The 18,532-nt window shown below is 34.1% G+C and overlaps 2 protein-coding genes and 1 long non-coding RNA gene across 6 annotated transcripts in view; 1 reads left to right on the top strand and 2 right to left on the bottom strand.

Annotated features, from left to right (window-relative positions):
• Nucleotides 1-18,532, bottom strand: part of LOC120331108 (uncharacterized) — a 447,434-nt gene that overhangs the window by 52,079 nt on the left and 376,823 nt on the right. The gene's annotated exons all lie outside the window — the stretch shown is intronic.
• Nucleotides 1-18,532, top strand: part of LOC120336002 (general transcription factor II-I repeat domain-containing protein 2-like) — a 305,240-nt gene that overhangs the window by 61,313 nt on the left and 225,395 nt on the right. The window lies entirely within an intron of this gene.
• On the bottom strand, nt 1,535-6,167 carry LOC120330654 (uncharacterized). Of its 3 annotated transcripts, XR_013477904.1 has the most exons (4): nt 3,304-6,167; nt 2,837-3,073; nt 2,575-2,710; nt 1,535-2,465 (listed from the first exon to the last, which is right to left on the bottom strand). It is a non-coding gene; the product is annotated as an uncharacterized LOC120330654 (long non-coding RNA). The 3 variants fall into 3 exon arrangements; XR_013477903.1 differs by having other exon boundaries at nt 2,823-6,167; XR_013477902.1 differs by having other exon boundaries at nt 2,837-6,167.

Raw genomic sequence — 18,532 nt, 5'->3', positions numbered from 1 at the left:
TTTTTGGATCTTTTTCCCCCAAAAAAACAAAAAAGTTATTAGCTGTACTACATGATTTGGTGATCCAGAAGTATGTGTACCAAGATGGAAGTATCTAATTTTGTTTGCCTACTTTACATCAAGTTGTGTAAAAGGACTTGAACCTATGGGCAGGGGTATATTCACTTGGCTAATACAGACAATCTCTGAACTTGTACTAGAAAAAAATAAGAAAAATTAGAATAAAATTATGGCCTAACCCTTATCTAGCACCGATACTACTATGATTCACCATTAGTTAACTTCCATTTACGCTCAATTATTACCACAAACTTCCAGTGGAATTCACTACCACATAAATTTTTCTTGGTCGCTTCAACCCTGAACTACTTCGAGCAGTGCAACGGCCTGTAATCACTAACAGTAACACTTGACTTTAATCAGAAATGGGTCAAATCTTTGAGTATTCACTATCACTTAGCTTATTATCAGGGGTCTTATACTGTTATTGCCTCACTATTAATTAATACACAAATCTATTGAATGAATAAACAGCCAGCAGATACTTTTCACAATTTTCTTATACAGCTCTTATTTGAAGTGGATGAGCGTATGTATGAACACCACCATGCTTTTGAGAGTACCTGTTCAAATTTCATGGGTTATGAACATTTCAATTTTAATATGGCCTTATGCCATAAGCTAAAACTGAAATGGTCATTGCTAGGGCTGTCCAAGCGAACCAAATATTCGAAATCGAATCGAATCGCAAATTGTTCGAATCGTTTTTCGGCTAATTTTCGAATCGCTAAAATTAGGTACCTGTACATAAAGCGGAAACCACCTTTACGGGATGTTTTTCATCGGGCAAGCGGCGGCGCTCCGAGCTCAGACCACTCTTGCTCCGGGCTTAATTGGTTTCCCGATATTTCTCTCGCCTTCATTTTGTGATAAACATGTCATTACTAATGCCCGCCCGGTGGCATGTGATTAGCCATTTCATGCATGGTCATCATAACAAGGTATAATTGGTCATGACGTTTTTGAGAGAGAACAAGGAGAAAAAGGAGACAATTTAGAAAACGATAGTTCTATAAATAGAATCGATTTGAAGCTGTTGAGTTAGTTATCATAGGAACATGGTACAGGCAACTCAAAGCTGAAACAGGTGTTTTGGGATCCTTATGATGGCAATACCTTCTTTGAATGGAATTTGTAATTTCTTATGATGGCATTACTGTATTATCCATCTATATACCAAGACAAATAATTGCACTCTTGCATTTTGATGGCTGTTGTACACTAACAATATTATAGTCGTCAAATAATATTGTCATCAAACTAGCTTGGAAATTTTAAATGCAATTTTGAACTTTAGCAACAGTTTTATCTATATTGATGGCTGTTATTATTTTGCTGAAATTTACACAAAAAAACATAAGACCAGTGAACAGGATTAAAATAGCATCTACAGGCTTTACATGTCCTATTAAAACTGAATCCATCAAAATTGAGATTGCAATTTTTGAATAGTGAAATTTTTACTCTTAACCAGTGTTAACTCTAAGGAAATTATGAGTGCGAAAGTGCTTCGCAGTCGAAAAAAAAAAGTGCGAAAGTGCTTTTTTTTCGATTTTAACAACAAAGTGCTTTTTTCGATTTTAACAAGTTAGGTGCCCTAGCTTTTGTTATAACTCATTTCAGACATAAATACTGGAAACAGCGCTCATTCTGTGAATTTCACGAATTAAAAAGAGTCTTTCTGCTCCTTTAAATCTTGATTAAAACAAGAGAATTCATCGGCAAGGGAAGACACCTGCCAAGCACACCTGTCGCGAACACCTGTCGTGATTTGAAGCAAATTCATCACTAACGAAAGGACACCTGCTTAGCACACCTGTCGTGAACGAAACTTTCCTGCAATCAACCACCAGAGTCAATTGCTCGAATGACCAGCAAAGCCTTGCACATTCGTGTTAGTACTGGCCATAGATCGATACCAAACTTCGCCTTAGGATTACATTAATGTTTCGCCGTTTCAGATAACTGTTACATGGTGTTTCCACATGAGGTCTGTGCATAAAAGGATTTGCAGGGGAAGCCAGAACCAATCGGATAATTATCAATTTGTTATTTAAAAAGTAACGACGGTATTTTTCTCAAATCATGACATACATTTTGCATGAGTGGCGCACCGAATATCTCGGGGGTCAACCCTTGTTTTCAACGAGAGAAAGTTACAAGGCTTATATCAAGTAACAAAATTGCACAGTTCACACATTTGTTTTATTCACAAATAAAAATACAAAAGCGAACGAATAAAAATGGATGGCGTGGCTTCTGCAGCCCGTTCGTGGAGACGTAGCTTGGAATCTTTTCAATGTTGCAAGACATCCATGAAGATTGATTCCGCTTTGTCTGCTTTTATGGATGTCTCCCCGCCACATCTCAGAAGCATTGTTAGGTGTCTGCTGCTAAGCCTATTCCTACAAAAGTGGTATTCATCAATATCAAATATAGTCCTATTTTCTAAATAAGAAAGTAAGAAGATTTCTCAAATTCTCATACTTTCAAAATTGTTATAATAATTTTTACCTGTGTTTCGTCTTATTATGTTTATTGGAGAAAACCCTAGTTCGGCCCCCGAGGTACCAGCTGCGAAAACTTGAAGGACTTTGCCCAGCACTTGAAAGCATGGGTACTCGGGCGCTGCCGCTAAGTACTTGCATACCTGTAATTTATTTGCATATATTAAATTAGGTTTCATATGCTTCGAAGCCAAGTGCGTGTGTGTTGGATGAGAGATCAGAAGCATACGACAAATAAATAAAAATGGTAGCTACCGATTAGAACCTACGTTCTCCATAGCCGGTAATTGGAGAATATGCAGATCATGACGAAGATTCTGCCATTCCATCACTACTGCCTCCTTGTTTGTGAATTCTTCGATCAAAGGTCCATATTGTCTGATTTTCTTATAATGAACTCAGAAATGTAAGTAACATACGTGCAGATTGCGGTTCCTGTTTTCTTATCGTGTATAATATATGGAAACTCTCTTTTCATTTCTCCGGCCAAGCGTCAACGTCAAGCTCTAAAATATCATGTCGTTGTTTCTTTTTCTCTGCCATGCCTACTAAGGTAATTTCTAAGAAAGTAAAGTGGTAAATGCCTCGTTCATAATTACGGGTAAAATTGGCTTAACGTAATATTGGGAAGTGGAATTGTAAATAATCTATCACAAATTGATTGCGCACTAACGCACCATGCGATGATTCTTATTCTAAGCTAAGCCTATTTTATCATAATAAATCTATGACAAGCCTTTCCCATCCTCGTAGGTAGTTCAAATCTGGGCGCTATCGCTTTAGTATACCACGCTTCCTCGTCCGATAGAATATGCTTGAAAGTAGTCCCTCCTCTTCCAGTTTTATAAGATTGTTTGACGTCATGTTTCTCCGGCTCCATTTTTCATTCTTTATCGATTGTTGTGTTGTTGAAAAAAAAGGGTTAACCTACTTTACCCTTAAAACCTTTTTCTTCAAAATATTGCACAATATTACTTTGAAAGTCACCTCCCGCTTTACGAGATAGGTTAACCTACTTTCACTCCGAAGATTTTTTTTCTCCGCTATTTAAGCAATCACTTTGATAGAGGCCACCCGCTGTTTCAAGCAATAAGTTAACCTACTTTTCCTTCAAACCTTTTTCTCCAAAATATTGCACATTTGCACAATATTACTTTGAAAGTCATCTCCCGCTATACGAGATAGGGTAACCTACTTTCACTTCGAAGATTTTTTTCTCCGATATATTAAGCAATATCATTTTGATAGACACCACCCGCTGTTTTAAGAGATAAGTTAACCTACTTTCCCTTCAAACTTTTTCTCCTATATATTACACAAGATCACTTCTAAAATCTTTCCCCGTTTCGTGATCGTAAACTAGCTTTTAGCCTAATTTCTCGTTTACATTAATGTTATACTATTTCAGAGTTTACGCGAAGACAAGTAATTTTTTAAAATGTCGGCATGCCTTGATTTGCGTGTGAGTTAGTTAAAATCGGTTAGAAAACATCATATATAGGCAGAATTTGCGAAGGAACACAAAATACAACGAGTATGATTCTCGAAAATTGAAATTAAAACATTGCACCAAAAGTGTGACGACATAATGCGTTTAATAAACTAAAAGGTATGGTCGTTCACAGCGAAATTCCAGTTACATGTAGCACACCTTTCTTTGCCTGTCGGTGTTGGTGAATATTTTGCAAGTCCTATTTTAAACATCGACCATTTATCCGCAGTCAGCGGTTATCCGCATTCAGAAACAAAACACTAAAAATCGCGAAAATTAATTTTAGTGAGAACTATAACATGCAGATATCAGTAGCCTCATAATGGTTTGTATGTACAAAAACGCGCTCGCATGTAGCGCCGATGAAATGCATGAAATGTGGAACTATTACTTGGAATTTATTGTTAATGAAGTTGATTTTTTATTGCCATTTAATGATTATTTACATGCGCGGTGTGATTAGTTGCGAGAAAAATATATTATATTTCGGACAGAATTGCGAGTTCACATCGGCGAAGATGTTAAAGACCACTATTACGGAGTGCATTCACAACACAATTTAATTCTGATTTTTATCTTCTGTGTAGGATTTGTATCACAGTTTATAAATTACGGTCGCAATTTTTTAGGCGAACAATATTACCATTACTGACCCCGGGATGCGATATTTGTGAGGCGGATAGTTGGTATTTCTATGCTTTTAATTTCAGATCGTGTCCGTGTAACTTTCGTAAAAAATAATATTTTAAAACTCCGCAAATTGGTAATCTCTTGAATACTCAGTGTCGAGTATTCACGTAACTCAGATTTGAGTTAAAACTCTGATACTAAACTCGTGAATGAATCGGCAATAATGGCATTTCTAGGTGGTTAAAATAAAACTATGTTTTCCCGATATCTCGAGAAATTTCCATAAATACATTATTTGCATGGTTCGACGTTTCTAAATTTACAAAAACGGTGCTGACACGCTCTGTGCAAAATTAGGAATTGAAAAATATGACACAAAAAGGCAAGGGAATTTCTTTTTTTACATTTATCGTTTCTACCTGTTAGCGATAGCCCTAGGTTAGTTCTTACCCGTAAATCGTTGTAAATTAATGTTATTAAATTCTATTTGTCTTTTCAATGCGCTGTGATTCGTATTCATAAAAGTGATTGAGTCGGGAAAAGTACGTCCTTAAATTAACTTATAACCCTTCTCTCCTTTTATGCACCCACGACGGCGGTAAAATTCGTTTCATGTCTGTTTCATGGAGAGAAAGGAAAATACGCCTCCGGAATTACAATTACACATTCTTATTTATCATTATCAGCGCTAAATAATAAAGATAAGATATCGTAATGACAAAAGTCTGTCGGTTTTAATTGTGTTATGGTCACAAATATTCTGGACATTAATATCATAACCTCGCATATCAATGAGAAATGGATTCAATGTCGCAAAATTCCGAAAAATGCCACGTGCTTTTAACATTCCTGGTTACAATGCAACGGCTGTTAATAAGGCATATGATATGTGTTTTGTGAATTTGATGATTTTGCAAAGTTTCTTCTAATTCAGAAAATAATTGCATAAGCGTACATTATATTACTAAATAATGTCGTGTCAGAACTTTCTAAATCCAGAGGGGAACTAAGGCCCGTCAAACTTGCACCAGAAAATCGTTTCATTTTGTGGCAATTCGTGGATGTCACATGACCACACTCTGTTCAAAGAAACTCACCGCGATTACGCCGTTGGAGCGTTTTGCGGGAGAAGCGGAATACGCGTGCTTGTATAATAATCATATTATTAACAAGAATTTTGCGGTTAATGCAAAAGCTTTATCTTCTATGTCTGCATCTCATAGGTTAGAATTCCGGTAAATATCGTTATGATATGCAGAATTGAGTTACAAAAGTACTGGTATGTTACTTATTTGACAACTTAATAAGACTCACATGAACAAATTTTTCAATTTTGAATTTTTTTCCTTTCAAAATCAGAAAAAAGTGCTATTTCTCTTCAAAATCGGAAAAAAGTGCTATTTCGCAGTCCCTAAAAAAAGTTGCGAAAGTGCTTCGCACTTTTCGCAAAAAAGTGCGCTAATAGTGAACACTGCTCTTAACACTCAACAGTTTCCGAGACCCAAATTTTGGAGTCCTCCAATTTTTTTGACCAGTTCATACAAGCGTGTGATCTCCTTTCATAAATCTGAAAACATTGTATTGCAAAATACCAGCAGTAAGTAAGATGTAACTGCACATAAGTTACCACAACATCGAAGGGCAGACGTTTATTGTATAATAGAGACAGATTTAATATTGCGCAATAATATTCGATTATTCGGTTCGATTCGGCGAAAATATTCGATTCGATTCGAATCAAAAAATTATTCAATTTTGGACAGCCCTAGTCATTGCAATAATATCAATATTGCTCAATATTCTGTACTTTACTTGCTCACAAGCACCCTCTAGTGGTTTCTACTACCTTAAAATAAAATTTCTCTCTTATTCAGGAGGTTACTATGAAATAGAATGCATAATTCGAAATCACCCATCAAAAATCAAAATATTTCAAAGTTGTCATGACAACAGGGTTAGTATATCTATTCTCCTTAACCACAGTCCACCTATCTGCATTGGTTGATTTTTAGGGACATACAACGTAATTCAAAATGACCAATCAACACCAAGAACCTAAAAACTATTTGTATAGCAATGAATGGCTGATAGCATTGTCCAGTGGTTCCCAGCCTTGGGGGTGGCCAAACAAATGTATGACTTTTTACCATGAATACTCTGCCAATGAAAAAAAAATTAATGTATATAAGCAAAAAAATTAAAAACAAAAAACATTGGATACTAATTTTCGGGGCTTTGGTTTAACCATTCCTAGAATCAAACTGAATTATAAAATTGAAACATATTATATTACTTATTTCCTTCCTGTACGCAATAATTTATGAGTCTCACTGTACGTTAACACAAAAATATTGTATTGTCAAACATAGAATTCAAGGATGCTGAAGAAAGAATATAGATGACTATTCTTTAAATGATTTTAAAATAAATAACACACACACTAGCACGAATATAGTTTTAAAATGAGTTTTCTAACCAAGATTTGACTTCGTCATGTTAATTACGGTAATGTGTAAAAATACATGTTAAGTATACTTTGATATTTTTTTATCAACTGCTCCACACTTTCATTCTAAGGCAGTGTACACGCACCCAACAATATTTAGGAACTTTGACCAGGAACTCAAACCATCATGACATCTTATCTGTTGGCGCTCGCATTTTCTTTTTCAACCATAAGTGTTGAATGTTTCTATTTATGCGTTGCATTTTTTATTGGTAAGAAGCTTGACCTAGGAGGCGGAAATTTTTGCAGCTGCGACAGCTTCAAAAATTAAAAAAAAACATATCTTGTCAAATGGAGACCCTGGCAGCTAGTTGATGAATATTAAACATTTAGGGTTGTTCCATGACCAGCTAGAAATATTGATGTCTCGCATGAGAGTGAACATTCGCATATTCTCTTTAAACTAGGCTCTATACTGGCAACTACTCAAGAATGCGAGGTTTTCTCTCACTCTCTCTACATTCTCCTTGAGAAAGGCTTCGGGTAGGAAGGTGTATATAACAATTCGCCAGTGTTCATCCATACAAATAAATTCACAAAAGTATCTAGATTTTCTTTTGTAAATGTGTGAATGGAAACTCAAACATCATCAGCAGCTACTTTTACAAAGTTTGTTTGAAGTGGGTGAAGACTATTTTGAGTATTTGCATGAATAGATCATAGTTTGAAGCGAATGTATAAATGACTTCTTATTACCTTTGAGAGGCCACCTGGGCCAAGCCTAGTTGGAAATAATCATCATGTCTGTGAAAATCCCGATTATTTTCAATATTGGCTTATACAGAACCTGGTTTAGAACATACGCTAGTTCTTACTGAGTGTGGGAATCAAATCTGAAATGCTTTCGAACAGCTATTAGTCTAGAGCCACGTTTAAAATGACTGAGAAAAGAAACATTTTCATACTTTTGAGCAGCATCTTGTACAGAGCGTAATTCAGAGTGAACACGTAAATTATTCACCCATATATTTTCCAGTAGTAGTTCACAAAGAGTGCAGAGAGAATATGTAGACACAAACCCGGATTATTAGAAGGCTTCAGTTTAGGATTTTACTAACTGGTCCCTCAATCTATCCATCACTGCAATGTTTCCCAGCCAGACTAAAATTTGAATGTTTTCGAGAAAATATTTCTTTTCATTTATATGTAGTATTAATAATATTTTTCACTTATTCATTAAGAGTATTATTGTATGGGAGGTATCATTGTAATGCATATATATGCTATATGCACACATTATAAACCAATGAATATACACAACAGCTAAAGTGCAAGTTGCACATAGAGTGAGCAAATTTTCCATTTAATTAAGATTCAATAACAAATGCTCTGTGGCGGAAGAATCAAGAGCTCAAAAGTAGGCTAAGGAAGGAATGTGTGTGTCAAAATGATTGGATATTATCGCCAACTAAATAATTGCTGAACCAAAACTACATTGGGAATTAGAAGTTAAAAGATTTAAACTAGTAGTTATTCTTATTATATAAGATGTTATTATCCAACAATATGCATAACTTAAATTGACAAACGGCAGTAGGTCTCTATGTATAGGTTGTTGTTCTGCTGAATAAGCACAAAGAGAATAAACCTTTGAACCCTTGAAGCATGAAGCCATGATGAATACATTAGTTGGCATATACCAAGTATGGGACATTGATATCAATCTATGTTGATGTGTGGATAATGTTTGGCCGAAATATAGTATAGAATTAGGAGAGGCAAACTCTAATGATTACCAATTTACTATAAAACATAAAGGTCTGTTTACCATGCAATTAAAGTGCTCATACAGACTGGTACGCCAAGCTATAACAAGCCCCACAAAACAAATGTTTTATAGGATACTATCTTATATGTTGTTTACCTAATTACGTTATATAGATATAAAATGGAGGGTAAGTAAACACATAAACCCTTATCTCACTGACAAAAAGAATTTATTACTGAGGTCATTAGTTGAGATATTAAAAAGAAGCAGAGTATTAAAGTTACAATTACCTATCAAGAGCTAACACATTCCAAGTATTTCTATGCAATACAATTCTAGTTGATAGCAATGTATAGCCATGATTGGCTGAAGGCATTGTTCAGTAGTCTAAAGCCGGGGGGTGACCACACAAAATAATTCCATGAATGAATTTTCATTGTAAATACTCTCTTAATGAAAAATCAATGTATATAAGTGGAAAAATTGAAAACAAGAAACTTTGGATACTAATTTTTAAAGCTTTGGTTTAAAAATTTTGAAATTTGAAATTTTGGATGAAATACCAGATTTCATAGAATTCATATTAAAGAAATAAAAGTAATAGCATTTTGGAAAAAAATTCCATCTTCAATCACTTAAAAAATTCAAAGCTAGTCCAGTAATCAAAGAGAAAAGTGACTTTATAATAACGATGAAATTCTGCGTCAAAGAACAACAATTAGAACAACAACCACATAATAACAAAACGATCCATAGGTCCTCTACGTGTCCAATAAACATATATTCTATTACCGGTAAGTAATTATTCCTTGATAGTTCTTTCCGAACACAATAATTCAGGAGTATCACTATATGCAAACACAAAAATATTTCTTCAATGCGTTGTCTAACCAACGTCAGATCCACCTAGACAAATATAAAATTCAAGGATGCTCTGGAAAAAACATTGATGATTATTTTTATATGATTTAAGATAATTACTACACACACTAGCACAAATATAAATTTAAAATGAGTTTGAAATCCTCATGTTAAATAATGTGTAAAAAATACCATTCAATATTACTCTTGCTGATTCCATACTGAGCATACTTTCATATTTTTTATCAACCGTTCCACACTTTGACTCTAAGGCAGTTTACAAGCACCCATCAATATTTAGAAACTTTGACCGAAAACTCAAACCATCATGACATCTTATCTGTTGGCACTTGCATTTCAAGTTAACCACAAGTGTTGAATGTTTCACTATATGTTGTGTTGGATTTATATTTTATAAGAAACTTGACAGTCGAAGCGAAATTGATGTAGCTTTGACAGCTCTAAAATTTATGAATGTATTTAATGATGTGGTTCTTGTGAAACATCTTGAAAACAAAAACCATATTTTGTCAAAATTGAGACTCTGGCAGCTTTTTAGTTGATGAATATGGAGCATTTGGGTGGGTGTCATTCAGAAGTAACATTCTAAACATATGTATTATGCAATGACCCCTTGCAAGCATATGCAAAGCAAAGTCTGTTGATACTGAACCATATTTGAGTGTTATTCCACGTGATACTGCATCTATGCTTTTGTAGGACTAGTGTGAATAATAATTTTATTAATATGCAATTAATTAATTGAGCTTTTTTGCAATTACGAGGGTCTTACAAACTAGTATTTTATTTAAGTTTAATTTTTTGTCTCGCCCTGCAACATTATTTGATATTGTTTCCTAATTACAATATCAAGGAATGAAGTGACAAAGTAAACACAAATCTGTTCCACTGACCCAAAACAATCTAGTATTGAGGTCATCACTTAAAATAGATCACAGTTGAGTTTGCTTGCAATCAATAAAAATATTAACAGTCTGTATATTTCAAGGCATTTCTATAAAACAGTATTAAATGTAAAATAATGATAATAAGAGTTCTACATGTATATCTGTCCCTCAACAACTGAAGAAATACCCAAGATATCGCAACATTTCAGATCTTTCAAATCCTTTGTTATTCACGTTGAACTAAGTTTTGCACAAGGAACTAATCTGTATTATTGAATTGTTGCTTTTAATGCCTTCTCTCTTAACTAGGCTCTATGCAAGCAACTAGTCATAAGTATTATTGATATTGGAAGCAACAGCAAAACTCACAGATGAAGGCCAAATTAACGACCTTGAAACATTATGTTCTTAGGATGAACCAACATAACCCATTTAACAAGGTTTTTAAAATCTACATTGACCCCCAAAGCAAATGTAAAGTCATTTTTACAACAAGCTAGCAGAATTTTTAATATGGGTAATTTCAAATTTGCACTTCCAAGTTCAAAAACCATATTCGAATGAATGAGTATATATGAGGTAAATCCTTGGGTCTATCAAGTTTGGGCGAGTCAATCAGTTTTGACGTTCCTGAGACATTTATGAACAAAGGTTGTACCAAAAACTGCATTATATATGCTTTGAACAAGACTCGCAGCTACAGTATACGCACAAGCAACTAATATGGAAGTGTTTATTCAGACATTTACTTTGAAAAAGTCACTATACTAATACAAGCATTTATCGAAAATTATGAAGTGTTCAACACACACACACACTAAACTAGGCTTTGCTTATTAATCAACTAATCAAGATACCGAACTTTTCAAGATTCTGAATTATTGAGGTTTGATTTTCCTGTAACAGATGTTCAACCACATGCCGTGTACTTGCTTGCAAACAGATTCGCTCACAGTCGGTATGTAGACAACACCCTCACTTTTGAATTTACTGAAATAGAGTTTGAAACTAATGCATAAATAACATCGTTAATTATCAAGTTTGGCCCATCTATGATTCAATCCTGTTAGAAGGCACTATTAGATTTAAATATTTCTGATAATTCAATTATCTTCAGAAAATTTGAATCTAGTGTGTGTGAATAGTGTTAAAGCATTACTGAGTATTACTGGTGTAGTTGGACAAAATATATTTATTCCAAAACATAAGTGATACATAGACAGTAACATTGAAAATAGGCGCCATTAACAGATAAAAATTGGTCTCAGAGTCAATTTAATTAATCAGGAGCTCAATCTAAATCACCTAGCCCCTAATTATCACAGAGAATGAATATAATTTAATCTAAATGTTTCAAAATTCAATCAATTCATTATACTTTATTCGTAATATTATTAAACAAACAAACAAATTTTAAAAGACAGATTTATCACATTTAGCATAAATATTGAACATGCTTGAGAATAAATCTTGAAAACATATTCATGATTTTTTCATGAATGAATTAACATTTGAACAACATAAATTTCAAAAGTTTAGTCAGATTTACAAAATTTGATAAATATATTCAAACTATAGCAAGTTGCTCCTGTATGCAAAACTAGTGAGAAACCATCGAGGTTATGTCTAATATAGTTTTAGGTTCTAGCAGTTATTTAGTTTTAGCTATCATCAAAGTAAGCTGTTAATTAAAGGTCTGCAATCATAGATTCATTTCAAGCTCTGCTTAAATCATTCCTGCCACTCAAGCTTCAACTAATGAATACTAGAAGTAAAATTGTCTTCATCTCCAGGAAATTAACACTCAAACTTTTCACCTGGCAATACTTGAATTGACAAGGGGTAGAGCAGAGGCTGTATAACTTTGACATTTACTTTGTGTATTCTCAATTCTAAAATACAAGATGAAACTGTAACTAAACACCCTGGTAAATCTGACTATACTTCCAAATCGTAAGCTGTTTGAAGGCAAATTCGACTATGCCTGAGAAATGCAAGCATATATCTAAATAAACTCCTATAGTTTTGCATTGTACATCAGGTCAAGCGCACCAGATAACAACGATGAAAAATTGACAACCATACTTTCATTTCGAGCTCTGCTCAAATTATTTCATATCTCTCTTAAGCTTTAACAAATGGATTACTAAAAATTATAACTAAAGCCTTGAAAATAATGAGGAAATGAAAAAGAACTTTAGATAGATAAGTTATTACTGTAGGTACACAAGAGGCACTGAAATTAATGTAGATAACCAGCTAACAAGATAGTAAGGTCGAAAGTATGTTTTAATCAAAAAACATGGTGAAAATAAGTTGATGGAATCGCAATCTCTAAACAATAAAAAAATGGAAATATCCAAAATAAGGCGTCAAGATCAAATCCACAAATATTTATATTTTTATTTAACTCCACATCTCTTCAAAAATTGTCTACGTTCCACCCAATGTGTGAGTCGCGCCCCACCGTTTGATATTACTTGAAAAATAGGCCAACGAAAACATAAATGACAAAAAATTAATTCAACAATATTCTAAATCAGTGGTTCTCATACTTTTTAAGTCGCCCCTTTTTTAGAATTTGTCAAGTCTCGCGACCCACCTCAAAAATACCTAGCTAGCAATAAGCTACAAATAACAGATAGCAAGACGAGAGTATGTTTTAATTAAAAATCATGTTGAAAATACATGGATGGAATGTAAATATACAAAATAAAGAAATGTAAATTACCAAAATGAGGCGGGGAAGATCGAATCTAACAAATATTTTTTTATTAAATCAGCTTCAAGCTTCCTCAAAAAATTGTCTACGCAACACTGTTTGAAAACCACTGTTCTGAATCTACCAATTAGGGCAAGCAAAACTGAAATTTTACCTGAATTTTGAATTTATGACAAAATTTGTGAAAAAGTTGACCGCTAATATATAAAATTCTTGGAAAAATCTTTCCCAAGTATTGACAAATTGAATTTTGAACGTTTTCACAGCCCTATATCCCAGAACAATTTTATTTATAATTTACCACTAGAAAATTTTGAGAGTGATTTCACGAGAATGCACTTTCAAGCTAGTTTATATGTTCACAACCTTCACTCTGATTCAAAACATTTAACTAGCTGCCATTGAAAAGTACTGACGGCATAGTCTTGTTGCATCTATGCGATTACTGCAACTAAAATAAAACTTTTGGAATTCTAGATGTCCATTGAGTTCTTTGCTACATAACTAAATTTCAAAAACACAACTATAAACTGAAAAACAACTAGCAAAGCCACAAAAACAAGCAACCGTGCTTGAAATTCTATTTTTACTGTACATTTTGAGATAGTTTTCACGAGTTAACGTTGGCGCTAGATGTTTCTTAATCATCATTTGATTCAAAATGTTAAACATCCTGTCATTCTATAAAAGTACTGATAGCTAATTGTAGTCTATTACACTTTTTTAAATAATACAACAAATGAACTAAAACAATGCAATCCTAGCGATTTGGGCTTGATATTTAAATCACTTGCCATCTCATATTCAAATCCCATGCCCAGAGTGTAATAAAATAGGTAGACAATGTCAGACAGATATTAATTTCCTCAAAAATTGTAGCTTCTGACATATCTTTATACAGAATGTCCATAAAGTCCTTCTGACATATTGTTATACACAGACCGGAGTGTCCATAAAGTCCCTTTACGATATCAATTTTGTTATGAAGTCACTCATTTTATCTTAATCAGGTTTGTAGTTTTTATATCAGTAATCGTTCAAGTATTTTCACTTCATTTAATCTATGTGGGTCAAACAATATATGGTATCGATAAATTCCCTGCTGTAATTTCACGATTTATAGAAATCAGTGGATTCTTATACTGAGTAAAAACTTCAAAAATATTATTATATGAACCCACCTGATGCTCCAGTGTCTTCTTTTCTATCCATGTTGTTGGTTGAGCAGGCGATGCAATGGTAAGTATTTTAGGGTAGATTTTTGGGTTTCAGCAGTTCAGTGCATAAATATTGTAAAGTTAGATAACTTTACAAAAAGATCATCAAACTGCAATAAATGAAAAAATTCATTACAAATCTGTCCTAGCAGAAAGTGTCATTGCTCAACTTTGGAACTGATTTAACTGACTCAGCTAATTAGGAGTAGGAATGTGCCCTTCTCATGAAGTCATGCTTTCAAATTCAGGGTTAAACTAAATTTATGCTCATCTACAACTGAATATTATCTTCAGAAGGCCGATGGTTAATGCTGATAGGTAAGTACAAAAACAGTAAATAAAATATTTCACATCTTCTAGTATAGATAAAATATATTTTATCAAATAATAATTGTGGTTAGTCATGATGGATCAAGAGTTATGAACAGTTAAGAATACTGAAATAGATACTACAACATCCATATTTGGAAACGCACTTGAGAAAAAAGTAGACACTTGAAAATTAGGCACTCTTGAGACACTTTGAACAAAACAGAAAATGGGTGTAATAACTTTTAAAAAGATAATGAAATAATTATAATGAAAACTGAATTTCCATTTCCATCTTTACAAAAGGCCTAGCGTATCTTTTGATCAAGTGCGTGCATCTACTTCTAATAACGCCTCCTCATTGTAAACCACCTTGTAGGATTTACTTGTTGCACCTTGCATGTTCAACATTTAATTTGACTATATTTAACAATTCATTATTTTTTTTAAAATTTATTACGCTCAATTTTCAAAGTGCCTAATTTTCAATTGCCTACTTTTAGTTGGTCCTCCATTTCAGGCACATATACTTGGAATGACCAACTATTATGAACTATAGCTATAAATATTACATGCATCATAAATCATGTAACCACTAGCAAATGCCACAGATCACAATAACTGTATCAACCGCTCAAATCACTGTAGATTCAATATGATAACTTTTTATTCAACTTCATTGTTATTGATTGCTTTGTTAGGTCGAAGTTTTAGCAGCAAAAGTACAAAACACAATCTCAACCAATATATTGACCAAGTGGTATATCGGCTAGAAATAATGTTTTGGGTCAAAGGTCAAACGTTCATTTTTGCTCTGATTTGGCGTATTTTTCATCCATTAATTCTACGTAAAAACACTCCCAAACTTATTGACAAAGTATGTTCATTTTGCTCTGATTCAACGTATTTTTTATCCAATAATTTTACGCAGATTTACTAAACAGTACCGGTATTTAAAGTTGCACAAACACTCTCAAAATTAGCGACAAACTGTAGAAATAATATTTGGGGGTCAAAGGTCAAACGTCCATTTTTGCTGTGATCAACGTATTTTCATCCAATCCCGGTTATTTTACGTGGATGTATTGAGAGGTATCTATTGTTGAAGTCAGTTGCACGCAGGCGCAGTTGTTTTGCACGCCGTAAGCTATAATTGCACGCCAGGAATTCTTATTTGCACGCGGGAATTTCTGATTGCCCGCCCGATTTCTCGTTCAAAATAGCCATGAAATCCAGACTGGCATTGAAGATAAAATTTGGAATATTTTACCTCCTACAGTCCTAGCATTGGAGAATTGATTTTTCCAAATTTGAAACAAAGTTACGCAATCACTTTCTGTCGATATATTTGTCATGAATGTGTATGGCCTTTCCCCCATATCATAGTTTCACTATTCCAGTGTATCAACGGAATGATTCTGAATTTTTACGCCTTTTTTGTTTTGTTTATTGATATTTTTACATTCATGAAGTCTTTCCTTTTAAGCTAGCAGCATGAGTATGAAATCCTACTAATCCATCTACTATACATACATACATACTATAAATTCCAACTCAATATCCATTGTTCAATTCTCTCTCTGAATTCTCTATTAAAAAGCAAGCTACAGCCCCGGTACCAGAACAGCATAGCATTGAATTATTATACAGGGGAATTCCCTGACTTAGAAAATAACAAGGTGAATTATTGCTCTGCATTGCCATCTTGAGGTTGAGCTGTTTTAGCATAAAAACGCTTGTATTAAGATAGCTTTGTATTCTTAAGATTCAGAATCAGATATTTTAATAATTAACTTAAAATACAAATTCATGATGAGAACAACAGATTATTACAGCTAGAGAAATGGGGAGAACTATCGTGATTTATTTCGGATATGGCAAATTAGCGACATCTAGTGATAATGATATGATGCCTCGATGAGTGCAACACAGCAAAACTGACGACTAATATGACTATCCACAATATAGAAGTGACGCTGCAGCTCAGCAACAAGGATCGTCATATTTTTTTTAAATTCATGCAGCAATAGCAAGGTAGACGCTCAGATATATTCCACTTTTTTTTCGTTCCCTGGCGTCGTCTACCGAAGTAAATAGTATTTATATGCCGCGGTTCGCCATATGATTGGGCCGGCTTATCTCTTTCCTTTGCCACTGGATTCTAATCCTTAGTAGCTAAGTGCGCCAAACATCAAGCCTTATTTTAAACAGGGCTTATATTTGCATTACACAGCGTCAGAAAAAAGACAAACATCCTCATGAGAGTGGTATCGCTCATGACGTACGACCAGTAAATGACACCCGATTCCCATATAGTGTAAAATTCAAAGCTATACTTTTGTCAAATTGTCTTTATTGGCATGTTTATTTATTTATGACAAAAATTTCTGACACACATCTGCGTTTTTAACCCAGTGTTGTAGCATCATTCAAGAATATGACTCTTAGTATATTTTCAGATCCACACATAAACACATGACAGCCCATTCTGACGAAATAGCATCTTGTCATTATTTTTATTTATTTATCAATAAAAACATCACTTTTTATACACACGATAACACATGAACACAATTGCACTTAAAAAATGAGTTTATGATAACTTTCCACTTTCTTATGTGGTTCGACAGTTAACATTTTCGGGTTGCAATGATTCTTTCAGTTATAAACATCAGGTTATTATATTGCTTGTCCCAAGAATAAAAAGAATAAAAGATGCTTTAAGTGTGGTACGTTGGGCCATTTCGCGATAATGTGTCTAAACAGAAGGCAAAATAATAGCAGAGTTTCTGTACCGGTGGATAAAAAGATCGATTCAATGAATACTGAATTTATTGGCAAAAATAAAGAAGTTATCAGTGCGGTGCAGTCCATACCCGTGGGCGTGAAAGGTCTTGAATTTGAGCTGCAAATTGTTCCCGATACCGGAGCCGCAGCTACAGTAGTAGGAGAAGCCTGGTGGAAAGCAATTTCTCCGAATAATCTGTTGCAGCCACCAACAATTCTAAAAGGTGTCACTGGTGTGGCGCTCCAGTGTGAAGGTTGTAAAGAATTGGAGTTGTCATGGAACGGCAGAATAATCAAACAACTGGTCTACTTCTGCCGACAGCTTGGACAGTCAGGATGCGTGACGAGATTTGCCTTTGGTGGATCGAAAATTTCCATTCAATACTCAAAAATATGACTCAATGGCAGGTGTAAATACACAGATTATAGGAGGCAAAACGAATATTTCGACGCTGATATATTTGACAGTGGAAAAAGAGTTGAAAATCTACTAGAGAAAGAGGGGAAAAGCCAACCTGAATGTCGAAGCTGAATGGAAAACAAAAAGAAAACGTTTGCCAACTTTGAACATTGGAAATACTGTACGGATCCAAGATCCTAAATCTGGTAGATGGCAAAATCAATCCAAAATACTAGACAAAGGGAAATTTTGAAACTATTTACGTGAATTCGAAAATCTAAAAATGTTTTAGATTTCTCACTTTATAATGCTCAGCATCGTCATCTTTTGCCGATCGTTTTTCAAAATGTTCATTTTGTGAACGGGGTAGGGAAGTAGTAAAAGACATTTTGTAGAAGGGGGATTGTCGTAATATTGTGTTAATT

The sequence above is a fragment of the Styela clava genome, chromosome 9 (assembly GCF_964204865.1).
Source record: "Styela clava chromosome 9, kaStyClav1.hap1.2, whole genome shotgun sequence".
NCBI classification, from domain to species: Eukaryota; Metazoa; Chordata; class Ascidiacea; order Stolidobranchia; family Styelidae; genus Styela; species Styela clava.
This window is presented reverse-complemented; position numbering and strand designations above follow the sequence as displayed.